This window comes from Bos taurus, chromosome 12, assembly GCF_002263795.3.
Source record: "Bos taurus isolate L1 Dominette 01449 registration number 42190680 breed Hereford chromosome 12, ARS-UCD2.0, whole genome shotgun sequence".
Taxonomy (NCBI): domain Eukaryota; kingdom Metazoa; phylum Chordata; class Mammalia; order Artiodactyla; family Bovidae; genus Bos; species Bos taurus.
Genome location: NC_037339.1, coordinates 24554499 through 24582078, shown reverse-complemented (window position 1 = coordinate 24582078; position 27580 = coordinate 24554499). Strand labels below are relative to the sequence as shown.

Genomic DNA, 27580 nt, shown 5'->3' with positions numbered 1-27580 from the left:
ACACTGACCCTAACACACTTAATGACTTTTTCATAGTTCCCCCAATCGCCTTTTCTTTTGTAAGATCCTGATTTTACCAGCTGATGTCTTTCCAGCTACTGTGTTTTCAGAACAATTACTGCCATGTTTGATGGAGGATTATTATGTTGAGAAGTTTCTGAGAGGCTAGTTTTTGGCCATATGACAGTACATGTGTCATGACAGCATCACCAACTCTGTAGTGTGAATAAAATTAAAACAAAACTGACAGGTAGATTTCTAAGATAATTTCTAATGACCCTCACCCATATATAATACCCTCCCCTGGGGGTAAGGGGGCACCTGTGAACATGATGAGGTGATTATACGTATGGCAAAAGAAAGATTATCTTGGGTGGGCCTGGACTAATCAGGGAAGCCCTTTAAGAGCAGAGAGTTTTCTCCAGCTGGTTTCAGAACACAGAGTTTCAGAGCAACAGAGACATACTTCTGCTGGTCTTAAAGAAACCAGTGCCTTGCTATGGAAAGGGCCGCTTGTCAGGGAACAGTGAGAGGCCTCTACAAGTTACAGATGCCCTGGTCTGCAGCCAACAAGGAAACAGGGATTTCAGTCATAAAACCTTCAGGAACTAAATTCTATCAACAATAGAATGAGCTTAGAAGTGGATTTTCTTTTTTTCAGAGCCTCCAGATGAAAACTCAGCTCAGCTGACACCTTCATTTCTGCCTCATGATGCACTGAGTTGAGGACCCAGTCATACCACGCTGGATGTCAGAACTACGGAATTGTGAGTGAATTTAGAATTTTCGTTTTTTGTGGTACTTTGTAGTAAATTTGGGGTACTTTGTTGTGCAACAAACAGAGAAAAGAGAACTAAGACAAAAAAGGAAAACAAAACAACTTTTATCCAATTTTTGTTTGTTTTTTTGTTTGTTGTGGATGTGATATTGTGCTGAAATTGGTCTTCTGGTGCCATTGCTCTATTCAGGTCACATACAGAAAGGTATGATCTCAATGGTGAGGTGACGCAGCTGGAAGAAGACCTCCCAAAATGGAAAGGTGGTTCCTTCTGGAGAGGTCCACTTCAATCCTTGTAAAATCTAGGAACAAATTTAAAAGTGTATTTTCCCCATAAACTTTCTGAAGGTGTGTAGGTATATTTGGGTCACCATTTTTTTTATCATAAATATATTTATGAACATGGAGTTTAGAATAGTCATCTGATTTGTTAGTCCAGAATTTGATAATATTTCAAACTCAAGTATGTGACTCAGATGATCACATTGTAATCTTCAGTTTAGAATGGCTGAGGGCTAATTCTTTTTTTGAGAAATAATTCACTTTCTAACTGGTAAGTCATACATCATCTTCAGAAGCTTTTCACAAGTTCAATATAATAGTTTGAATAATCAGAATTATAATATATTTATTTCAAGAGAGTTAGACTGAATAAAGAATCCAAAGGTGTGAAGTTAGAAACTTCTTGAGAAAAACATAAAAATGCAAATCTAACATTATGCATTGTTCTTTATCTTCTTTCCCTAGTATAAAATGTTTGAATATTTAATTCCTTGAAGTTCTAACACTGATCTCTTCAGAAATTCTTTCAGCTCTACTATCATGCATTATATGAAAGTGAAAGTGTTAGTCACTCAGTCATGTCTGACTCTTTGTGACCCTATGGACTGAAGCCCAGCAGGCTCCTCTGTCCATGGAATTCTCCAGGCAAGAATACTAGAGTGGGTTGCCATTCCCTTCTCCAAGGGATCTTCCCAATCCAGAGATCAAACTCAGATCTCCTGCATTGCAGGTAGATTCTTTACCCTCTGAGCTACCAGAGAAGTCCATCATGCATTATATTTTTAGGATAATTGCATATTGTATTAAGGTAAAATAGATCAATTATCTTTTAAAATTACTTATTAGCTAGAAGATTAGAGCCACAGCCGTGGTTCTTCTTTTTCTTCTCTCTGTAACTCAGATTCCTTATCTCAGAACCTCCTCTCACGCTCCATACTCAGACCCTTCTCTTCATGTCCAGTCATCTTTTCCCCTTTAATTCTCATCCTTGACGTTTCCTCATCCAAATTTTCCATGAGAATCTTGCTTCCTCCTGTTAACCATTACTTTACCTACCTTTCAACCTCTTCTCTCATAGACCATTTTTTTTTCATCACTACTGCCCACCCGCCCCCCCAGAAATTAATCTCTTTCCTCATCTCTTTTTTTTTTTAATGAAATAATTGCTCAACCCTAGAAATGTATGAATTCCACACAGAAATTGGGCCAGGATGTGACTTATACAAGTAAAGCCTCTTTCCTCTCACTTCCTCAACATAAATGATAAACGCATCCTGTTTATCAGCCTACCTTTATCTTCTCTCTCAACTTCTAGCTTCTACTTCATCACTATGAATTGCTGAATATCTGTGCCTAATACCAGAGCTAGGCTATGCAAAAGTTGGGACATTCAGAATGTTACTTAGGAATTTTACTTGCATTTTCTGTGGTCCTGTCAGAGATCTGCTGAAAAAGAACAAGAGAACACAGTGTTCTGCTGGATCAGGTGATACCTTTGTGCACACTGGCGTTATCAACCACGTAGGTGCAAAGCTTCACGAGCAGAAGAGAACTTCATGCAATTCAGAATAAAGCTGACCTTTCTTCTGGAAGGATATAACATTGTGTCAAGGTTTATGGCTAGAAAAGGGGTGTGTGGGTTGCGTCCAGCCTCAGCTCATCCCCTTTGCTGGGCCCTTTTGTGTAGAAAGCAACCTGTGCAACTGTGTGTGGCCTGCCTGCTGAGTGTGCCGCCAGTACATGTAGAACAAGCAGGGGATAAAGAGCAGGGCTTATGTTATGAAAGGTGACAGCAATTCTTATTTCCTTGGAAAGAACTAAATTTTACTTACAAGTGTTTTTCAAGCCAAATACTGAAAGTATGGTGAATGATCCTTAAGGTTTATAGTAAATTAGGACTTAGAAATGTGTATTTCAGTTGGAAAGAGAGTAAAATTGGGAAAGTAAAGATAGGTAGATGGGGATAATGAGCACTGTTCAGAAAACTTTTTGTTAAAATGCCATTTTTGTTAGAATACCACACAGTTCAGGCTTTGTGGACCATATAGACTCTGCTGCAACTTTTAAACTCTGCTCAAAAGCACCCATAGAAAAATATGTAAACGAATGAGCATGGCTGTGTTCCAATAAAACTTTATTTACAAAAGTGGGCTGGAGAGGGGGTCATAATTTGTGAACACCTAGTGTAGAATATTGAGAAAAAAGGGTTCACAGAGGCATTTGGTTGTTGTGAGTCTGCTGTTGATTCAGAAAGAGCCCTAAAATCTGAGTAACAAGTGTTCATAAATTATCAGACAGATAAATTCTAATAGGTTGAAAAAGAACCTTTTGATAACCAGTTTTAATTTATAGATCTATAAATGCCAGAAATGGAAATTTTATTTGTCAGGTGTTTATTTCTCCATTGAATCTCCTGTAATATATATGCTTCAGAAGATTAAAAAGTGGACTAACAGACTATATTTCTCATAAAATGTTACTCTTTAAACTTCTCTTGCAGTGCTCAATTTAAACAATATGTAATGGATGTATATTATGATTTGGTGGGTGATGGTGAATTTTATTCCCTTTGCTTCATAGCAACTCGCTGATATCAGAACTGATCTTTGTTGGGGCTGGCCTGACTCATGGAATTCAGATGCTTTGCTCAGATAAGTAATTCTTTGGGGAAAACTCATTGTACGCAAAATACTTGAAAAGATATGAGAAAGGGCAACAGTTGGGCTATAAAAACAGACTTTATATTTTTCCATGGGGAAAAAATTATGGTCCTAGCATTTTATTCATTCCCTAATTATCTAAATATGTTATTCCATAGCATAAATACAAAGATGTTTTTGTTCTTTGGGCAAATTGCCCTTAGTTATCAAGCTCTCAAATCTTGAGAAGGATCAGTCTTGAAAAGATCCTTCTCCTCCCTTCTCCTTCTTCCCCTTCCATCTATCCTTCTTTATTTTTTTTTTTCCTCATGTGTTTGTTTTCAAGATGGATATAGACTGTAACAGCAAAGTCTTTGTAAAAACTAAGAATATGTGAGAGCTTACAGGTATGGACAACTGAGCATCTGGGCCTGGGTGTTTCCTGCATGGAGCAGAATTCCTCTGGCCTCCCCAGCACCCCGGCATTGTTTATTGTAGCCTGTAACCTCTCCTTTCACTGAAGGGGCAAATTTATGAAGGGGTTCACACAGCTGTTCTGGTTTTTAAGCTGACCAAGGCCAGCTGGAATACACTTTATTCACTGTAATACACTTTATATCATAAGATTTTTATATTCCAGTGAAAACTGGCTGTTAAGAGGCCTCAGAGGCAGGGTTTAGATTTTGATTGTCACTTAACACCGCTGGAAGAAATTAAATTCTAGTGAGGACATAACTCAGTGAAAAGCAACCTTCTCTTACATAGCACAGTGATGAAAAGAGCCTACAGTTACAAGGATTTTTCTGAATTCCATTGACTCTTTACTGCTAATTAGTAACATGACTTGAGTGAATTTTTTGATACTTGCTTTGACTTGCCTTTAATAGCACTTTAATTTCCCATGGGACCTTTTGTTCTCAACTTGCTGCAGATAAATATAAAAACTGTGGACAGGATCAGTCTTGTTTATTTATGAAACAAAGTTTTGTTTTTATGATGTTTGGAGTTTATTTCCAGGCAGTTAAAGGAAGGAAGTAATTGGTACCTTCCTTCTAAGTCCATTTTGGAATTTTATGAAAGAAAATTTATGTGATAGAAAATCGATCTGGAAATGCAGTGAGTGAACTGGTTCCAGAGCTACTTAGTGTATGATGCTAGATGGAACTTCTAGCATCATACACCGAATAGGGGGGTGGGTAGGGATGATGTACTTCTCTGGATCAGAGTCTAATTATAGCTTATTTGCTTTTCCTGCCGGTGTGCTCTTTGGGGCAAGTAATCTAGAGAGAGTGTGCCACTGAGAGGGCTGGCTGGGATGAAGCTAATTGAATATTTGACAGCGTGGCTCTACTTATCTCCTCAATGTGATTCAAACATAATGGGAGAAAAGGGTGAATGCAGTGTGTTGGTGAGAGAACTACAGTTTCATCCAGTCCTTGAAAGACGTTATTTCCAGCAGCGTAGAGATTTGTCAGTGACACCGCAGAACATTAGTTCAAGTCTGTGCATTTATTAAACTGTCCCTTTTTGAAGAACCACTCCAACAGTTGCTAGACCTAGAACTCTGCTGTTGCAACTAAATCACTGGAGTGGGTCGCCTTTTCCTTCTCCAGGGGATCTTCCTGACCCAGGGATCGAACCCAGGTGTCCTGCATTGCGGGCAGACGCTTTACCCTCTAAGCCACCAGGGAAGCCCAACTAAATCACCAGTTTACACCAGATCTTGACATTTACAGACCAGTTAGCCTATAATGCTATAAATATAGGTTTCGGTTATTTACTTTGTAGTAAAAATACTCAATGTATGATGAATTCATACTTGTTAAGAATTGGGGAGCCTTTTGGTTAAGATTTTTTCAGTATATTTGCTGCTACTGATTTTTTTTTCCCTTTTGGTTCAGCGAAGGTGAATTCCTTTAGGGCCTGTGACTAATTTCCCTAGATCCAGAGATTACCTAATGAGTTCCGTAGAAAACCTTGGAACTAAATTGATTCAAGGTTTATGGAGTGACTAATGTAATCATACCTCTGGGGAAATAAACTGGCCCCTAGTTTACTGGTTAGTTGCAAAAAATTCTGGCAATAAATGGAAATAAGAATAAACATCTGTTATTAAAAAATCATCAGGGGCCCTTGATGTCCATATAAGTAATAGATAGCCTCAGTTTTAAATTTTCATCCCAAATAATGACAGTTCTTCCTTTGCCATTATATCTGTTGATAAAATTTAATGTGTATGCATGAATATGATTTATAAAGTTAAGATGTAGACTGGATTTTTATAATGTAAAAGTTTCAAATGGATTGTTTTTGGAAGAGCAACTGTGAAAAGGAATGTTTACTTAGAACTCAAGTTGGGAAAACATATATAACCTTGGAGCATGTTATTAAAGGAAAAGTACTATCAGCAGGTTCATCTGTTTCAATCTTTGATGCATCAGAAAAATCAATCTGTGCTCCAGAAGGCATTTTGAATAGTCAAAGGCTGTTTTTTTTTTTTTTTTTCCATCAGACATTTCATATTTGTGCTTAGATAATGCTTCAGATGTTTAGAAAAAACAGAGAGATGCCATGGAAAAAATAACTCTGTTTCTAAATCCTAAATGATCATAACTCATTACTGGCCAGAATTTTATTTTCTTAAGACTATACGCTACACATATACTGGTAATTGATATAATAGTTCTTAGTATCATATATATATATATATGCTCTGTGTGTGTATATATGTGTGTGACTTGCATGTATAAATCTTTTTGTACTTTATGAGTTTAATTTGGAATCTAATTCTAGGTGTTTATCTTTAAGACCTAGAATAACAGAATTTGTGAAAATCAGAACATTACCCATTGATTAACACAAGCCCTGGGACAAGATATAAAGTGGGTGAAGTTATCTTCACTGCGAGTCCATCCCTTCTGTAAGGACTTTACTCTTTGAAGTTCCTCTTGGACTGGGGAAACCATGTTAGACCACCAGAAGAGAACTGTCCTCGGGTATATGTAGTTTGGAGAGTGATTTCTGAACCAGTTCCCAACTTCCTGTACTTTCTCTTGCCTGTACTTTTCTGTATTTTCTCTTGCCATTCTGAAATTTTTCTCTCTCTCCTTATTGTGTGCTAATTTCTTTTAATGTATACATTTTATTTTAAAATTTTTATTTACATTTTTTATTAGATATAATTGACAAATAATATTAGTGTCAGTTATATAACATAATTTTTTTTCTTGTGATGACAACTTTTGAGATTTACTCTCTTAGCAACTTTTAAATGTATGCTGCTGCTGCTGCTAAGTCTCTTCAGTCATGTCCAACTCTGTGAGACCCCATAGACGGCAGCCCACCAGGCTCCCCCGTCCTTGGGATTCTCCAGGCAAGAACACTGGAGTGGGTTGCCATTCCTTCTCCAGTGCATGAAAGTGAAAAGTGAAAGTGAAGTCGCTCAGTCGTGTCCGACTCAGCGACCCCATGGACTGCAGCCTACCAGGCTCCTCCATCCCTGGGATTGTCCAGGCAAGAGTACTGGAGTGGGGTGCCATTGCCTTCTCCATTTAAATGTATACTACAGTGTTATTAACTATTGTCACCATGTTATACATTTAAACCCCAGACTTGCTTATAACTGAAAGTTGTTTGTAGCTTTTGACCACCTTCACCCTTTCACCCAAACCTCACCCCTTGCTCTGGCAACCCCTATTCTATTCTCTGTATCTGTGAGTTTTTTTCATTTTTTTTTAAGATTCCATATAAAAGTGAGATCATATGGTATTTGACTTTCTCTGTCTGACTTGTTTCACTTAGCATGTCATTTAACATATGAAGAAAGGAAGAAAACCACACACTCAAACTAGTCAGTCATGAACCATGGGAACTGTGTGAAAGCCAGACAATCACTTTGACAGTATTTGAGGAAGCTCCAGTCTTCTAAAGGTGGAGGACAGGTTGTGTTGAAAATTAGGTTCAGTATCTGGTTGTGAGAGTAGCAGAATTACAAGAGAGGCTGAATAACAGCTCTGGCAAGTCTCCTTCTGAAAATTAGGGAACTGAAAAGAGTGGGACCCTTCTATCTAGAATGGATTGACTTGAGAATCTTAAACTCTTTCAAGAGCTCTGTGAGCTCTTGGACTTATAAAGGTAGCCTACGGAATTCCTCCAAAATCTCCTTAAATCACTGGGCCTGTAGAAATTGCTAAGTCCTTTACCTTTCTCAATCCTTCTTTGCCTGGACATCACTGAGAGACAGTCCTTACCTGAGGCAGATGTTTTGCTGGATAATATGCTTACAAGTATCTTCCTAGGTGGGCCCAATGGTAAAGAATCCGCTTGCCATTGCAGGAGACAAGAGATTCAGGTTTGATCCCTGAACTGGGAAGATACCCTGGAGAAGGAAATGGCAACCCACTCCAGTATTCTTGCCTAGGAAATCATGCACAGAGAAGCCTGGTGGGCTACAGTCCATGGGGTTGCAAAAGAGTCAGACATGACTTAGTGACTAAACAACAGCAACAACGATGCTTGCAAGTATACTTACCTCTAGCTCTGCTCTAACTGCCGCTATGGTATCTAAGATCAACCTCAGCATAACCTTGGGGGAAGTACTATCTCTGCTTTGGGAGGAAAGGAATCATTCACCAGATGAGTTGCAAGACCAGGCTAAAATGTATTGTCAGGAACCAGAAAAATGTGTCTAGAAATAAATTTTGAGAGTGCTGTATGAGAAATTACAAAATAAGGCTGGGTAAAGGAGAGTTGACCAATAGGAGTACTCTCACTTGACTCAGAATTTAGTATCCTGATGAGGACAACAGGAGTCAGTTATAATATTTTGCTTGAATGGTGGAGATGCTGAAACTACCATGGCAGAGATTGAAGGAGTCAATAGGCTCAGAGAGGTGAGCCTGTTAGAATAGATTTGCAGTCCTTGCTTTGCATGGTTCTGATATACTTGGATTTTAGTTGCTGCAGTTCGGTTAAAAACTACCAGTGCTCCAACGACACAGTTCAAATTGCAGTTACTAAGATATATTAACTGTAAGTAATTGCATAAAGCATAAACTTTGCTGCTAGCTCTTCAATGCAGAAATCACTATGTAAATAACAGAGGCACATTATGATCAGTGACCAGTTGTGTCACTTTTTTCGAAGTGGGTGGGTAATCGGTCACTGCACATCTGTTACTCAGTTCCCATACGGATGGAAGAGTAGAGCCAGCTGCATTGTCTGTTTATCACCCAGGGACAAAGCCATGTAACCTTTTACTGAAATGGATGATTGAAAGAAGGAATTGGCTATCAAAAATCAATTAGAGAAAAGAAAAATGACAATGCTAGAAGTGAAATTCTGATCAAATATAAATGAGGTTAAAGAAGAAATAGCTAAAAAAAAAAAAAGAAGAAATAGCTGACCATGGAAATGTGGACACTGCCAGACATGTGATCAGAGGAACTCAGTGAGGGCAGCCTTATCAGCATAAATGAGAAAAATGTTCATGACAGGTCGAAGATATCTCAGAGAAAGGGATGCCAGTGAAAAACTTCACATTCATGGAATGCTCAGAGATATTTCACCACACTGAAAGTGGGAAGGATAAAATACTGGAAGCGGATTCAAACGTTGTATGACAATTTGCCAAGGCATGGAAAGATCCTTGATTTATATCCTAAGTTATAGACAAAAAGAAGAAGGCAAGCGCTGTTCAAACTATTCTTGATAGGTTATTTTTTTAATCTTTTTTTTTTTGGTGAGATCTTCCTGGATCAGGGATGGAACCCCTGTCTTATGCACCGGCAGGCTGAGATTCTTTACCACTGAGCCACCAGGGAAGCCCAGTAGGGATTATTTTTTTTTAAACAAAGAAATATAACACTGCAATTCTCAGTGTTTTTATAAATACGGAGAGGGGCACCCACTGAGAGTTTTGTTGTACCTCTGTAAGTGAAAAGGTCAAGAACAGGTATTGATGTCACGTGCCAACAGCAACAAACAAAAATCATGATCCCTTATCCAGTGTCCAGATCTGAAGCAGTTCTCAGGCCCAGAATTGATCCAAGAGAAAGATGGGCCATCCTGATGAAGAACTTTGCAGCCTCAGCAAGCACAGGCAGTACTAATGTCCACAATCTTTTCCTGAAGAGTTGTATGGCCGCTTGCCAGGGTAACTATACACTAATATTAAGTAATTATACCAATTAAGTAATTATACCCAAGTAGTTTTCTTTTTTAATCAAAATTGTGACTGGCTACCAGAAACAGTAACTAGATGAAGTGAAATTATCATAAAAAAACTTTTGTAACTATAATATTAATATGTATGTTATGACTTAACTAGACTTGTGAGGGTGATCATTTTGCAGTATATGTAAATATTGAAGCATTATGCTGTACACCTGAAACTAACATAAAGTTATATGTTAATTATTTGTTGTTGTTTAGTCACTAAATCATGTCTGACTCTTTTGTGACCCAGTAGACTGTAAGCCATGGATTGAACCCAGAGATCAAACCCAAGTCTCCTGCATTGGCCTTTACTACTGAGCCACCAGGGAAGCATGTTAGTTTTACCTCAATTAAAAAAAAAAAAAAGAACTGATTCAAATGTATTCTTTTTAATGACTTAGTAATATTCCATTGTGTATATGTACCATAGCTTTCTTATCCATTCATCTGCTGATGGACATCTAGGTTGTTTCCATGTCCTGGCTATTGTAGGCAGTGCTGCAATGAACATTGGGGTACACATATCTCTTTCAATTCTGGTTTCCTCGGTGTGTATGCCCAGCAGTGGGATTGCTGGGTCGTATGGCAGTTCTATTTCCAGTTTTTTAAGGAATCTCCACACTGTTCTCCATAGTGGCTGAGGTGGATGAAACTGGAGCCGATTATACAGAGTGAAGTAAGCCAGAAAGAAAAACACCAATACAGTATACTAACGCATATATATGGAATTTAGAAGGATGTTAACGATAACCCTGTATGCGAGACAGCAAAAGATGACAAAGATGTATAGAACAGTCTTTTGGACTCTGTAGGAGAGGGAGGGGGGAATGATTTAGGAGAATGGCATTGAAACATGTATAATATCATATAAGAAATGAATCGCCAGTCCAGGTTCAATGCAGGATACAGGAAGCTTGGGGCTGGTGCACTGGGATAACCTAGAGGGATGGTATGGGGAGGGAGGTGGGAGGGGGGTTGAGGATGGGGAACATGTGTACACCCGTGGTGGATTCATGTTGATATATGGCAAAACCAATACAATATTGTAAAGTAATTAGCCTCTAATTAAAATAAATAAATTTAAATTAAAAAAAAAGATACAAGTTAGTATGGGGACAGAGTACATCTAATTGGTGCAAGGGATAAACTGGCGAATACGGTCAGTTCCCTATTCATAACTGTGGGAAATCCTGCTCATTGACAACTGCTGGTGTCTGCATCTGTGCCTAAGGCTCTTTTTGCTGCAACTATGGAGAGCTGCCTGTACACGTGATGCCCTTAAAATACCTGTGAACCCACAGTCCCTGGAGGGCAACCCTCAGTCAGTGACTCTTATAAGCAGGTGTTGGACAATTCTGAGATATATATTTTGCATGCATCCTCAAAGTTCCTCTGTGGGATTAAACTTTAGTTGCTTACTGTTGTAGGTGGTGTAGTAGCATAGCCATTATGGGATGCCTTCTTTTCCCCATATTAATTTCCCATTCCTCACTGGTGTTACTTGTGCTTTCCAACGGCTCTCACTTGAATTCCTGTCTCAAGCCCCGCTTCTGGGACAGTTTAAAATAAGACAGTTCCTAAAACCTTATATAATTACTTATATTTTATTTGATCAGTATACAGAGAATAATTACAAACTATAATATGAAGCTTGCTAACAATAAGCCTAACAAGAAAAAATTTGATTTCTTGGCACTGTTTGTGTTCCTAGACAAAATCACACTTATGATGTAAAATTAGAATACTATATTAGAAAAGATGCATGTAATTTGAATTAAAACACATTGACTCCAGATTTCTAGTTGTCAGATGATGCTGGGAGGGAGACTGTATCTGTTTAGATAACCATTTTGCCTAGAAGTTCAATGATATGACATTTTAGATTATCTACAATGCTTTTGCCTAGTTGAGTAAGATTTCCAGAGGTCAAGTAAGGAAAGAGAGGGTGTGGATCACAGCACAGAGTTGGGACTTATCGACAATTCTGTGAGTCACATAAAACTTTTTAATACCAAATATTTGTGCTAAGCAAAAAGCATATTTGGTTAGCATAAAACTCAAATGAAAGCCTCTCTATTTTTCTTTTTCTCCAATAGCTGACCACTTTCAGGGAGAAATGATAATATAAAATGAACTAGCATAAAGACTGCAATAAAAGGGGAACAAAACAAAACAAAACAGAATGGAGACAGAGAATATATCTTATAAGAGGAATTATCCAGGGGAACACAATAAGGATTAGCTCAGAAATAAAAATTCACTTCAACTTATAAAAGTCAATATTCTCTTTCTAGACTAACAAAAACCAACAAGAAATACAATAGAATAGAATGTTATTTGTAAAAAGAAAGCAATTCTATATTATGTAGGAATTAACCTAAGAAAGAATGAACAAAAGAAAAATCTTAAAACTCAATTGAAGGACATGGGAAATATCAAAATGAATGAAAATCTATGATATCTATCTAGAACTAGATAGGTATCTATGTACCTGTCTGTGTGTGTATCTATTATCTAATCTCTCTTCCTTTCCTCTGTTCTCCTTCTCTTCTTCATTGCTTCCTTCTCTTCCTCTTCTTCACCACCACCTTCATCATCATCTATTCATCCATAAGATACAGAGAGATTTAAGATCAAAGATATCACAATGAAAGGGATGATGAAAAAAAAAATGGACCTATGAAGTAGTAAAAAGAATACAAAATGAAGGAAAGGATAAGCCATTGGTCTAGTGGGAGAGAACTCAGCAAACTGAAAGCCAGAGGAGAGAGAACTTGAGAGACAGAGATATTGCTTTCTAGAGATTTATCAGCTCCAACTGCTTGTCAGTTAACAGTTGTAGTTCTAGATCTTATATATCCTTATGATAAAACTCTGTTTTTCTTAAGGTGGTCTGAGTGCCTCACTTTCCTTTTTAAAAAAGCAATTCTCAGGATCTCTGCTCATTATTATTACTATTGATCGATTCAGTTCGGTTCAGTCACTCAGTCGTATCCGACTCTTTATGACCCCATGGACTGCAGCACACCAGGTTTCCCTGTCCATCACCAACTCCCGGAGTCCACCCAAACCCGTGTCCATTGAGTCAATGATGCCATCCAACAATCTCATCCTCTGTCGTCCCCTTCTACTCCTGCTTTCCATCTTTCCCAGCATTAGGGTCTTTTCCATTCTTTGCATCAGGTGACCAAAGTATTGGAGTTTCAGCTTCAACATCAGTCCTTCCAGTGAACACTCAGGACTGATCTCCTTTAGGATGGACTGGTTGGATCTCCTTGCAGTCCAAGGGACTCTCAAGAGTCTTCTCTAACACCACAGGCATTTAAACTTTTATATTATACATTTACATTCCAGGCAATCAAATAGAGACCTCACACACTGCTTTGATTCCAGAAGAGCACAGAACATAGGGAGAATGAGTTAAAAGGAAGGAATGTTGCTGTAGACTTATCCATTACTTAATAAACTTGAATAGATATGTGGTGAGTATTCCAGATAATAGAATAAGTATCATAGTAACTTACTAAAAGAATTTTAATGTTTTTTGGGTAACATGTCATATAACTTTTGGAACTTGATAGGAAATAGACTTATCTTTATTATTTGCAAAAGTGTAGGTTTTGTATAGTGACAAAATTAAAAAAAAATGTTCACTGCACATGAGGTGTGGGCAGTGAAAGGTAAGACTGGAGAAGATTGGTATTTTCTTCAGCAATTAAGTAACTCTGACACCCAGTACCAGCAATCTCGAATTAGATTATAAACTGATAATAGAGATATGCTTGCATTGAACTTGAATCTTCATTTTCAGTTATTTTATTAAATATTTCATGATGCTAAAGAAAGTATGATCTGTCACTAGAATTTACTTCCTTTTAGGGGTAAAGGAAAGAGTCTATGGAATATTTGAACTTATTAAAATTTTATTTTTTTGAAAAATATGGCTTACCACTCTTTTTAAAAAAATATTTATTTATTTATTTATTTTACCAGCTTTGCCAGGTCTTAGTTGTCTCACACGGGTTCTTGAGTTGCAGGATGTGGGGTCTGGTTTCCTGACCAGGGGTCAAACCAGAGCCCCTCTATTGGGAGCATGGAGTCTTAGCCACTGGACCACCAGGGGAGTCCCTGAACTTGTTAAGATTTTAGATCATAGCACCATTCTCATTTTTATTAGGTTGGTAATAATGAGTCATTCCTCAATCTGGACTCTTTTTCCTACTCTACTTAGTCACATAGGGTTAGAAAAATAAGGAATGTGCTACTTTAATAGGATCCAAGTAAAAAAGAGTCAAAATATCCTGATTAGTGTTAAAAATACCAATGACTGATGAAGACATGGAAAGGAGTTATAAGCCCAGGGATGGTCAGAGAGAAGAATGATAAGCAGTTCTCTAAATTTATCTTCAGATACAGAATAGTTATAATCATGTAATATGTTCCAAGTCTGCATATACATGAAGTTGCTCTCAGATAATGCTTTAGTATCTGAATAATTATAAGTTTCACTTCTAGTTAGGAGTACGTGTATTCAGTTGGAAATAATTTCACCTCTTATAAGTAGATCAAAATAAACCAAATTAGTACATTCCCCAGAGCAATTGAATTCAGTAATTTTTTTTTCAGCAAAACCTTCTGAAATCCAATATGGTGTTAACCACTTAATTTCAGACAGGTTTGAACTTATGTGGTACTGCTTAAAGAGTTGTGGGGAGAATGATTTCCAGGCCAGTAGGAAAGAGTACTGGAATCAAGTGATTAGTGGCCACTGTGTGTCAGGGGACAGAGTGTCAGCCTGTCTCCTCTGACCCTTCAGTATTAACAGAGATGGCATGCAGGTGCACAAATTTTAATTTTGGTACGATTCTTAGGTAAACCCCAACCAAACAGAGTGAGGAGAATGATTTTGATGAATGAATAACTGCAGCATTTTGATAAATGAAATTGTAAGCACAATATTGATCATTTTAATAATCCCTTACTGAGGGTGTCTGACTCTTTGTAACCCCATGGAGTGTAGCCCCACCAGGCTCCTCTGTCCATGGAATTCTCCAGGCAAGAATACTGGCGTGGATTGCCATTCCTTTCTGTAGTAGATCTTCCCGACCCAGGGATTGAACCTGGGTCTCCTGCATTGCAGGCAGATTCTTTACCATCTGAGCCACCAGAGAAGCCCTATCTTTGATTGAAGCCTTGCTAGCTCATACCTCTGGGCAGAGCGTAAGTGCTGTCCTCTTCATGAAGTCTTCCTTGATACCCTCATTGAACCTTGGCATTTACTGAGATGAACCACTGTAGCAATTTATTTGTATTCTGTGGTGACACTTTTCACATTCTATCTTTTATTCATTGCTTATATATCCTTCTTCCCATTACTTTCTAATGATAATGCTTTCTAGCATTTGCATAGTTTTGATAGCTTTAAAAGTTAACACATTTAAAAGGTTATTCACATGATCAGTTCTCACATAGACCTTATGATTTAATAATCATCCCCATTTTTACTGGTATGAGGGATGTGAGGTGGTGCAATGGGCAAGGATCACAAGGCTTGAGTTCTGGCTTCCACTTTATTACTTATGAGGCCACTTATGCATGTGAAATTGTAGTTTTCTCTTCTGAAAAATACATAGGGGTGATGCAGTGTGTGGGGATCCTGTGTGTGCAGCATTAATCAGGTTTGATATCCTTCAAACACCATTCAGGTGACATTAATTTATCACCGTATGTATGCGCTCAGTCGTGTCCAACTCTTGAGACCCCACGGATGGAAGCTGTCCAGGTTCCTCTGTCCAAGGGATTTCCCAGGCAAGAATACTGGAGTGGGTTGCCATTTCCTCCTCCAGGGCATCCTTCTGATGTAGGAATCAAAAGCCTCTCTTGCTTCCTGCATTGGCAGGCAGATTCTTTACCACTGTTCCACCATGGAAGCCCAATACATAATAAGTGCTCAATAAATATTTTTTTAAACATATAGAAAGGGAATCCTCAAACTTTTCCTGCAGAGGGCCAGATAGTGAATGACTTAGGCTTTGTAGGTCACATGGAATCTGTTGCAGCTACTCAGTGCTGCTCTTGTGGTGCGGAAGCAGCCGCAGACAATATATAAATAATGAGCATGGCTCTGTTCCAATGCAATTATTTATGAACACTGAAATTTTAATAACATATCATTTTTCATATCGTAAAACACTCTTCTTAAATTTTTCAACCATTTATGAATGTAAAAATCATTCTTTGCTCATAGGATGTACAAAAACAGATGGTGGGCTGGATTTAGCTTGCAGTTTATAGTTGCCAATCCTTGGAATAAAATAGTAACAACTGGATATTAATTTTGATTTACTGTGGTAATTATAAGAGCATATTTTGTATAATATTACTTGACCAAGGCAAGAATATTTAATCATTCACTAACATAATATTGTGAGGATAAGAATTGTAGTTAAAGGCAAATTGAACATGCTGCTGCTGCTGTATTGAATTAAATATAACTTTGTCTTTCTTGTATTATGGTATATAGATTTTCATCAAATATTGTGGATTTTTAACTCATTTCTGGATTCATTTAAAAGTATATTGGAAAAATTGAAAAGGAGAGTATTCGTTGAGGAACAACTGATGAGGCAATAAGATGAGGTAACCTGTTTGATGTTACAGAAAGTCACGAAGCTGTGCAGACTTTGTTCACTGCAAATTCATGCTATGTAACCTCATTTGGGCTTTTAATGCTTCTTGTCAATAAAGAATGCAACATTCTTTATCTTTTGCTTGTGAAATTCTTAGTGCATTCCTCACTGCAGCTGTTTTCAATTCTCTACACGTTGCAGCTCCCAGTCCTCTGACATCTCCCTTACTCTAAGAGATGACCCTTGCTCCTCTTGGACATGTCATCAGATGACCCCCGGCCACTTGACTCCCCTTGCCCTCAGATGTTTGTATCGTCACTCTTTCCTGATAATCTCATAATGCCTCTTTATCTTCACCTCTTTTACTCTCTGCTATAGGGGGAAAATGCTTTTCTTCTTTTTCCATCACTCAATTGTCATTTGTACTCTTTAGGCCATGATTTTTTAACCTTTCCATAAAATTCTTCAGCGAATGACCTCCTCTGTCTCTGATGTGAACGTCTCTCTGCCTCTTTCTCTTCCTCCTATAGAACCGGACTCATTCAACTTTTCTACACTGGTGTGACCTGCCAGCCAGCATTTCCTCCGATTGGTGAAGCTTCTGTTCACACTGGGAGGCACCTTAGCATATTACCCCTTTGCTGCTAAGTCACTTCAGTTGTGTCCGACTCTGTGTGACCCCATAGACGTCAGCCCACGAGGCTTCTCCGTCCCTGGGATTCTCCAGGCAAGAACACTGGAGTGGGTTGCCATTTCCTTCTCCAATGCAGGAAAGTGAAAAGTGAGAGTGAAGTTGCTCAGTCGTGTCCGACTCTTAGCGACCCCATGGACTGCAGCCCACCAGGCTCCTCCGTCCATGGGATTTTTCAGGCAAGAGTACTGGAGTGGGGTGCCACTGCCTTCTCCATATTACCCCTTTACCTCTTTTAAAACATATAATCAAAAATTCATACAAAAATTAATCACGTCTTGAACCTTCTGTTTATTTCTAAGACTACTGTCCAATGTCTTTTGTGTTCAACCACCAAAGAGTTGGTTTTCAAAGTTGGTCTACACTTGATGCCTCCATGACTTATTTCTTTTGCCCTTGCCGTCTGCCTTACCCCTTCTCCATTTTTTGAATCTGTTCTCAAGAATCACCAATGAGCTTCCGGGGGATAAATGTAAAAACTTTTTGTTAATAATGAACTACTTTTACTTCAGTAGCATTACATCTTGATAACTAATTCACACTTTTTGGAAATTTTCATTCTTTGGCCTCTGAAAATGGCCATCTTCCAGATGTAACAATCTCTTATATCAGATTGTTTCTTCTTTAAAAATCTTAGTTACTCTTTTTCCTCCCTGCAAAGATTGGTGTTCTCCAAAGTAATATCCTTGTTCCTCTCTTTTCTTTTTCATCCAGATTCTATCTTATTACCTTTAGCTCATGTTTTTCACTTCCCTCTGGACCTCTCTCTCATAAACTCTAGTTCTACTTGGTCAGGGGCCTCACAGATATCTCCACCTGGATGTCTTATAAGCACTTCAGACATTATATTTAAGACAGAATTCATGATCTTTTCATTCAAATTCTCTCTCACACTCTTAATTTATTTCCTAATTTTTATAAAGGAAGAGTAACAAAATCTTGGAGCCTCCTCGATTCATTCCTTTTTAGCACCTCCCAAAGATAACCAGTCCCTAAATCCTGACAAATTTGCCTTTGGAATATTTCTGACATCTTTTCCTTTCTGTATTTTCCTGCTGCTACTACCTTATTAGCCCTTAATCATCACATATTTAAGAAACTGGTGGTTTTCTCTTTATTGCTCTCATTTCTTACAGTCACCCTTCTCCAGTATATTTAGACACTTTCCTAAATCTTTGATTTATAATATTTTAAGCTCAATTATAATAGCAATACTGGGGAGTTTACTTTGTAGGAGGCACAGTTCTAAGTAGTTTATGTGGGTAGACTTAAATAATCGACACAAGAATCCTTTGAAATGACTAGTATTATCGTTTAACAGCTCAAAGAGTTCAGCAGCTCACTGAAGATCAGATAACTTGCAAGACCCAAGGTCAAGAGTCAAACCCCAGATGTGGATGTGGTTGGATGTGTGGGGAAGAGGGAACAGTCCCTAGGCTCTTAATCACACACTGAAATGCCTTCCGTTCAAGTGACTGAGTGAAGCTCAGACTCATTAACTTGGCTCTCTCTCACTAACTCAACTCTCTGACCTTCAACTTCTTTTAACTTCCACAAATATCTAACATGAAACTGGGGTAATGGCTCATCTGTCTTATTCATAATTCTCATATGTATACACTGGATTTTTGGTCTGCATAGTCTTATTTACATTGTTTTCTTTAACCCCACCATGCATTCCCTCCTCCCCCATTTAACCGAAGATCTTCAGTGTAAAACATCTGATCATCTTGGAACACTTTCTTAAGTACCCTGTCCTCTACCTCACTCAGGAGGGACCCTTGTCCTCTGCTACCAATTAAACTTATTTTAGGTACATTTGTAGTTAAAAATGTATTTTGTTATTTATATGTCATATGATATGTTGGGTGGTATTTTGAACTTTGATGTTTATGTATTGTCTCTTCTACTACTAGACTGTGGATTTCTCTGGTGGCTCAGATGGTAAAGAATCTGCCTGTAGTGCAGGAGACCCGGGTTCACTTCCTGGGTTGGGAGGATCCCCTGGAGAAGAGCAACCCACTCCAGTATTCTTGCTTGGAGAATTCCATGGATAGAGGAGTTTGATGGGCTACAGTCCATAGGGTCACAAAGAGTTGAACACGAAGGAGCAAGTAACACTATCACAGAGTATTAGACTGTACTCTCTGCATGTTTTAGAGTTATATGAAATAGCTGTAAAATAATTTAAGTGGGTCAGATATATTTTCTGTTATTTTAAAAAATGCAGAAATTCAATTGGAGAAATGGAAAGAAACAGTAGCTTTCCCCCAAACTCAGAGTGATCTCAGATTATGTCACGGTTTCTGGTTTTTAGTTACTATTGAATCTCAAGTACTGTTACCACAAGAATGGAGAGCTTCCCAATAGTTCTGACTGGGAATAAACAGGAAGTACAGTTCCAGAAATCTTGCTTGAAAGTGTGGTCTGATGAAACCTCTGGACCCAGTGCTTTAGCTTTTTTGAAACTCTTGCTAAATTATTTCAAGTGTGGTCACCACTTTCTATTACATAACTAAGTGGGACTCTGGAATATTAGTTCTAAAACCACATACAGAATGGATGGAAACCAAATGTTACAAGCGTAAAAGCTGCTGCAACAAAACCTCCCTGACAAATAGAGCTGTCAGGTTTGTGAGCTGATGTGGTTGCGGGCATACAGATGCACAACAGGGTGGTGAAGAAGCACCAAACTCAAATGACGCATGAAGGGCTGTATTTCCCACTTCGAGTGACTCCAAATGCAACTTGTACTTGGCCATTGAAAAAGTGGTCTAGTTAGAGTATATAGTTATAGGAAAAAAAATTGTGACTCAGTTTTTCCCTTCTAAACTTGAGCCTAGCCAAATTAAACCCTCGTAATCAGAGGCTCCTTGAAAATGCATATTGTTTGCTGATCTTATGAGGGCCATGTATTTCCTAAAATTAAATCCAGAATGATATCAAGAGCTCCTAAACTTGTGAAATTTTAGATTTAATGGCATCCCACTCCAGTACTCTTGCCTGGAAAATCCCATGGATGGAGGAGCCTAGTAGGCTGTAGTCCTTGGGGTCGATAAGAGTCAGACACGACTGAGTGACTTCCCTTTCACTTTTCACTTTCATGCATTGGAGAAGGAAATGGCAACTCACTCCAGTGTTCTTGCCTGGAGAATCCCAGGGACAGGGGAGCCTCATGGGCTGCTGTCTCTGGAGTCACACAGAGTCAGACACGACTGAAGTGACTTAGCAGCAGCGGCGGCAACGTTTTTAATAACAAGTTAAGTGTTTGTCTCGGTATCTAGTAGGTCCATTTTTGAAGAGAGTTTCTTAGTTCTTTCCCCATTTTTGTGGTAGAACAAGCAAAATGGACAACTACATTTTATAGTTTCTATGACAACACAGGCACCTTGTAGATTTCAGTAGACGTTTTTTTGCTCTGCCATTTTAAGAAGCATACGATACGGTCTGTAATACTGATCCATGGAGGAACACATTGTCAGAGGAGAATGGGAGGAATCTGTCTTCCTACACATGGAGTTCAAGAGATTCTATTCTAGTGTTTAGATAATTAATTCAGGTGTTGTATCCCATCCTAGTTTGTTTTTCCTGTGTTCTGAATTTTTCTGGAAGGTTTCAGAGGATAGAAAGATGAACTTTAGGTGGAGATGGAAGTTAGAGAAGCTTTTATAAATGAATCACAACCAGGAGGAAGAAAGATGTGGGCTAATAGTGTACTCTGAAGTTACAGGTCAGTGTTTGATAAAACTAGATATTTAGGAACTGTTCATGGGGTTCACAAGGCAAGAATACTGAAGTGGTTTGCCATTCCCTTCTCCAGTGGACCATGTTTTGTCAGAACTCTCCACCATGACCCATCCGTCTTGGGTGGCCCTACATGACATGGCTCATAGTTCATTGAGTTAGACAAGGCTGAGGTCCATCTGTGATCAGGGAACTAAGAGCCCATAAGCCTTGCTGGGTGACAAAAAAAGAAAAAAAAAAAAAAGAAGATGATCCAGGAAGGAGAAGCAGGGTAAGGACCACTAGGCAAACTGCAAGCCCAGGTTACAGCCCCACACACTTTGCACTTGGCCAATTGAACATGGAACAACAGACTGATTCCAAATCAGGAAAGGAGTTTGTCACGGCTGTATATTGTCACCCTGCTTATTTAACTTCTATGCAGAGTATATCATGCAAAATTCCAGGCTGGATGAAGCATAAGATTAAATCAAGACTGCTGGGAGAAATATCAATAACCTCAGATATGCAGATGACACCACCCTTATGGCAGAAAGTGAAGATGAACTAAAGAGCCTCTTGATGAAAGTAAAAGAGGAGAGTGAAAAATTTGACTTAAAACTCAGCATTCAGAAAAGTAAGATCATGGCATCTGGTCCCACCACTTCATGGCAAATAGATGGGGAAACAAAGAAACAGTGAGAAACTTTATTTTTATGGGCTCCAAAATCACTGCAGATGGTAACTGAAGCCATGAAATTAAAAGATGCTTGCTCCTTGGAAGAAAAGCTATGACCAACCTAGACAGCATATTAAAAAGCAGAGATATTACTTTGCTGACAAAGGTGCATCTAGTCAAAGCTATGATTTTTCCAGTAGTCATGTATGGATGTGAGAGTTGGACTATAAAGAAAGCTGAACGCCAAAGAATTGATGCTTTTGAACTGTGGTGTTGGAAAAGACTCTTGAGAGTCCTTTGGACTGCAAGGAGATCCAACCAGTCCATGGTAAAGGAAATGAGTCCTGTCACTGGAAGGACTGGTGCTGAAGCTGAAACTCCAATACTTTGGTCACCTGATGCGAAGAATTGACTCATTGGAAAAGACTTTGATGCTGGAAAAGACTGAAGGCGGGAGGAGAAGGGGACAACAGAGGATGAGATAGTTGGATGGCATCACTTACTCAATGGACATGAGTTTGAGTAAGCTCTGGGAGTTGGTGATAGACAGGGAAGCCTGGCGTGCTGCAGTCCATGGGGTCACAAAGAGTTGGACATGACTGAGCGACTGAACTGAACTGATTTAGTAACTGAAAAGATAAGCAACATAATACCTCCTAGGAAGATATTTCAGGCTAAATATAAGCACATAAATCTACACCTCATAAGACTGCTTTAGGTATTAGCCATTAGTTAATAGGGAGCTTCCCAGGTGACACTTATGGTAAAGAAGCTGCCTGACAATGCAGGAGACATAAGAGACACGGGTTCAATCCCTGGGTCAGGAAAATCCCCTGGAGGAGGGCATGGCAACCCACTCCGGTGTTCTCACCAGGAGAATCCCATTGACAGAGGAGGCTGGCAGGCTACAGTCCATTGGGTCACAAGGAATTGAATATGACTGAAGTGACTTAGCACACGTGCATTAGTTAATAGAACATGTTTTCTGTCATCTACCAGCTTAAAAATAGCGCTTTCCTTTTATTTGCTATTCAGTCTCGTATAGCAAAGATTGATTGTAGAAAGCTAGATAGCACATAAATTCCTGTAGTTAAAATGTAATAACACCGAGGTGTATGTAAAAATAAGGGAACATAAGGTCTGGGGTAAGAATGCTATCTTCCAGGCATTTTTGAGTGCAAATGTAAGTGTCTGTGATGCCTCAGAATCTTATCACCAGTGTCTAGATACAGTGGATTCTTGATATTCGTAGTAGCTACATGTTCTATAAAGTTGTGGTAACCATCAGATCAGCTCCTAGGGGGTATGCATATCTCACATAGTGTATAATTTTCAATCCTAAAAACAACTCACCCTAGTAGATTCTATTCTCCTTATTTTACAAAGGAGAAAATAAAGTTCAGGAATGTTAAGTGACTTGCTTGGGGCTGCCGCACTAATAGGTGGCAGAGTTAGAATTCAAACCCCCTGAGCCCGTTGCTGGAGCTTCACCACTGCTCCCGTGTTCTCCATTCTCTGGTCGTGTCTGTGTTAGAGTGAAGCAAGAAACCGGAGCGTCTCCTTGCCTAACCGCAGCTGAAAACGAATACCTTGGACAACTCAATTTTTTTTTTTTTCCTGCTCTGAGCATGTTCATGAATTATCACAAAAGTGATTTTTAGTGTGATATTGATTGGGGGGTTATAAACTTTAGAAAGTAGGTGAATTCACAATTATGGTACCTGTGAAGAGTGACATTTGAATGTATGAGAATATAATTGCACACATACCCACACATACAATCTTATGCCGTTCTTGGAGGGGCAGAACTGAGGGGAAGGGGTGTCAGTAAGGTACCAGACATTGTCTCTGACCTTTTTTCACTCTGTCCTAAATTGGAAGCTAGCAAGATTCTTTGATTGTTTTTAGATTTTTGGCTTATGTTCTTGACCTTGTCTATGTGGCTGGCTGACTTTTTGTGGATCAAAACGAATCAATCCATTGGCTAACAGGCACAGAATCTGAATCATATAAGCATCTAATCATTTACTTTTCCGTGGTCTAGCCTCACGTCTCAAATTAAGCAAATGTTGGTAGAGTTGGTAAGTCATATTGATGCAATTTGAATCACAAAGCGTAGAAGAGTTTCACTAGCTATTATGTCCTTGCTTTTCTCCTTTTTTCATTTCAACTGATCAAAGGTCTGTATGAGATGATTCCAGTTATTTCCACAGTTCAGTTTGAGAAATGAGGTAATGACATTTGGCAGAAACATTAAAGCTATACTAACTTCATGCAAGTGCTAACATTCAGAATATTATTCCAGACAGCTTGGACCTCGGAGGCAACTGGAAGAACACAACAAATCACAAAATTGGAGTAGGTGAAATTTCTCCAAGTGGAAAATCATTTGGGTATAAAATCTATTGTCTTAGGTTTTTCCCTCAGTCTTGCACCCCTCTCTTTAGAAAAGAGAATTATTTTGGAGTTAGCCTTTTTCACTGTTTTGGTTTTTTCTAGACTATGCTGTGTGATTTGTTTACAATATGAATATTTTAATTTTTTAGACTACTTGATAGCAAAAATTTTATGATTGATTTTTCTTTAATGTAATGTCTATCATATTTTGAGTAATAATTTTTAAATTTTATCTAATAATAAACATTTTAAAATAAATTTATGTTTGCATTTTATGCTTTGTAATAAGCTAATACTTTTTTGGATTTTAAATGTATCAGACATTTAATTTCTGGTTTGGTTATGAAATCTGTGTATTTTAAAATAAAATGCAGCTATTTAAAAACTACCAGAATCATTATTTTGCTTATTATATTGCAATATCAATTTGAATAGGAATATTTGCCTAGGACTGTTGACTACTGCCAACTCTGGAACTTTTGTTCAATATTTAAATAAAAATCATTATATTAAAGACTTTGAAGATATTTCTGCACAATTGAATTACAAAATAAGATGTGTTTGAGGAGTAAAATGAATCATTTATTGAATGAATGGATGAATAAATGACTTTGTTGGGTTGTTACTTTAAAAATGGAACTATTTCCGTGGAAGTCAAGAGAAATAGAAGTGACATTTTTTAACTTGCAGACTAACTACTTAATAATTTGATTTAATAATAAGAATGTATTTAGTATTTAAAGAGATATTTCTAGGCATTAAAGAGCTGAACATAATGTATTGTCTTTGGCCTCTAGGGGCTTCTATCAGACGGTAAAGCGTCTGCCTACAATCCAGGAGACCCGGGTTCGATCCCTGGGTTGGGAAGGTCCTCTGGAGAAGGAAATGGCAATCCACTCCAGTACTCTTGCCTGGAAAATCCCGTGGATGGAGGAGCGTGGTAGGCTATAGTCCATGGGGTCGCAGAGTCGGACACGACTGAGTGACTTCACTTCACTTCACAAGAGGTTTGTACAAACTACATTGTACAGTGTATCAAGTCCTCTGCTGGTGTCACAAAGAAATATATCTGTCATGAGCTATGTACCTGTGCATGCATGCTTAGTCATGTCTGACTCTTTGTGACCCCATGGACTGTAGCCTGCCAGGCTCCTCTTCCCATGGGATTTTCCAGGCAAGAATACTGGAGTGGGTTGCCATTTCCTTCTCCTGGCAATCTTCCTGATACAGGATCAAACCTGTGTCTCCTGCATTGCAGGTAGGTTCTATACCGCTTGAGCCATTGGGGAAGTGCTGTCATGAGTTACAGTGTCAGCTAGAAACCTAAGTAAAGTTTTACAGAAGAGACCTTAAAATTCATGAGGCATGGAATGGAGAGAGAATCTCAGAAGATACAGAGGAAAGAGACATCATGCATCTCTATTTAGCAGCGTGTTTTCTATAGATTGGTCCAGACCACACAGAAGGAATGTGACACTGGATGAGCAACAGCCTAGAATCAATTCTGATTTGTTCCTTTGTTCTTTCTCTCTCTTTGAAGAATGGATTTTATGCTTTACTTGAGCAATGTAGAAGATGCCAAGCCACAGAACCCAAGCTTCTCTTGTTTGTGGTCCAGTTACAAGAAGGGCTAGCTTCCTTCTTTCAGCCCCTATCTTAACTAATTGTCCCAGGCTGGATCAGGTGGACAAGCCAGCTCCAACCAACAGTGGTCAGTGTACAAGCATGACTCATGGGAGATCACTGTGTGGACATGTTAATTGAGGTTACAAGAGTGATTGCTGTGTTTAGAGTATAGATGTTGGGCTGACAACACAATGATTCATTGACACACTAATGTAACTCTATGCCTCTGATACCTAGCTATTAATTCCCATTTGCATAGACTACTTATATATATAATAAAAAATATTATAATAGGAACATTATACACTGTTTACATAAAGCAGGAGTATTTTTTAGTAATAGCAAAAGGATACCTTGCCTGTGAAGACCAGGGTATCATCCCAGTCTTTCTACTCCAGACTTTACAGGAAATTCCTCACCAAATTACTGAAAACCATTCTCAGACAAAACTTTTTATAATCCTGTCATCAATTAGTTTTTCAAACAGCAAGGATCCTCTTCTTATTCTGTATAAAACCATATGCTTTTATTGGAATAATGAGCCAGAAATAAAAATTCATTCCAACCCATGATTCCAGTCTTTCCTATAACAAAAACATTGAAAATAAGCTTTATATTTTACCATAAGAACCAAAAGTAATACAGACATTTCTTTTAAGAATTTCTGGTGCAATGTGGTATGGCCAAGCTGCAATGTTCAGTTAAATCTTATGTATTCTTTTAGATTGCCACCTCAGAGTCCACAATAATTAGTCACATTTTTATAAAGTATCTTTTCTTATCAAATCTGATTATCTTTTCTGTCACTGGTTACTAGACTGTGGACATGAAATCAGTAGACTCTTGTTCATTGCTGTATCCTCCATTGTTTGAACACTGCCAGGCATACAGTAAGTGCTCAATATTCCTAAAAAAGTGCATGAAAAATTTATAAGAACTAAAGTGTCATTATAAGTGACATCATTACAAAACTTAAAGTATTTGTGTGTGTGTGTGTGAGTTGCTCAGTCATGTCTGACTCTTTGCAACCCCATGGACTGTAGCTCTCCAGGTTCCTCTGTCCATGGATTCTTGTCCACGCAAGAATACTGGAGTGGGTAGACAATCTCTTCTCCAGGGGATCTTCCTGATCCAGGGATTAAACCCAGGTCTCCTGCATTGCAGGCAGATTCTTTACCATCTGAACCACCAGGAATGCCCAGTGATAGAGAGAAATGTAAAGGTGAAACAGAAGTTATTCTCTTATTTATTTTTTTATTTCTTTTCCTGAGGGTAAAACTTAGGACCAGAAATATCTTTGCTTGAGAAAGGCCTACATCTTTGGAGAAGTGAAGGACTTGAGGTTGAGAAAAGAGGATAAGGCTCAGGATGAGGCTGAGATCTAATAGAAGACACTTGATAGGTATTTGCTGCTTTGCATAAATATGCCTCCTACAGCCTGGATTGGCCTGGGTTGTAAGAGAGTACCAGGAGGGTTAGCCTTGAGATTTCTACACAGTCCAGGCTTTTTCACCAGCATTGATAATCAAGTAGGCATTTGTAACTGAAGTGAAAGTGAAAGTGTCAGTCACTTATTCATGTCTGACTCTTTGCAACCCCATTGGCTGTAGCCCTCCAGGCTCCTCTGTCCATGGAATTCTCCAGGCAAGAATACTGGAGTGTGTTGCCATGCCCTTCTCCATGGGATCTTTCTGACCCAGGGATTGAACTTGGGTACTTTGATATAAAGAATGCCTATTTGACTGATTAGAACTCTGATATCTCATGGATACCTAAATATCAGACCAGGGATCTGGCTGATCTGCGCAAATAGTGGAGTCAAGGGAGAAATTAAAGTAATGTCTGATGTCAGCTCTCTGGTCCAAATTATTGGCTTTAATAATTTACCAAGTTGTTCCTGGGCTGAAAGAACTAATTTCC

The 27580-nt window shown here is 38.5% G+C and overlaps 1 long non-coding RNA gene across 1 annotated transcript in view; it reads left to right on the top strand.

Annotated features, from left to right (window-relative positions):
- The first annotated feature begins 665 nt into the window (after window positions 1-665).
- The window catches only part of LOC112449048 (uncharacterized), a 184132-nt gene continuing 157217 nt past the window's right edge, over window positions 666-27580 (top strand). Inside the window, exon 1 of the long non-coding RNA XR_003037514.2 lies at window positions 666-767. This is a non-coding gene — a long non-coding RNA (uncharacterized lncRNA). The remainder of the gene's footprint in view (window positions 768-27580) is intronic.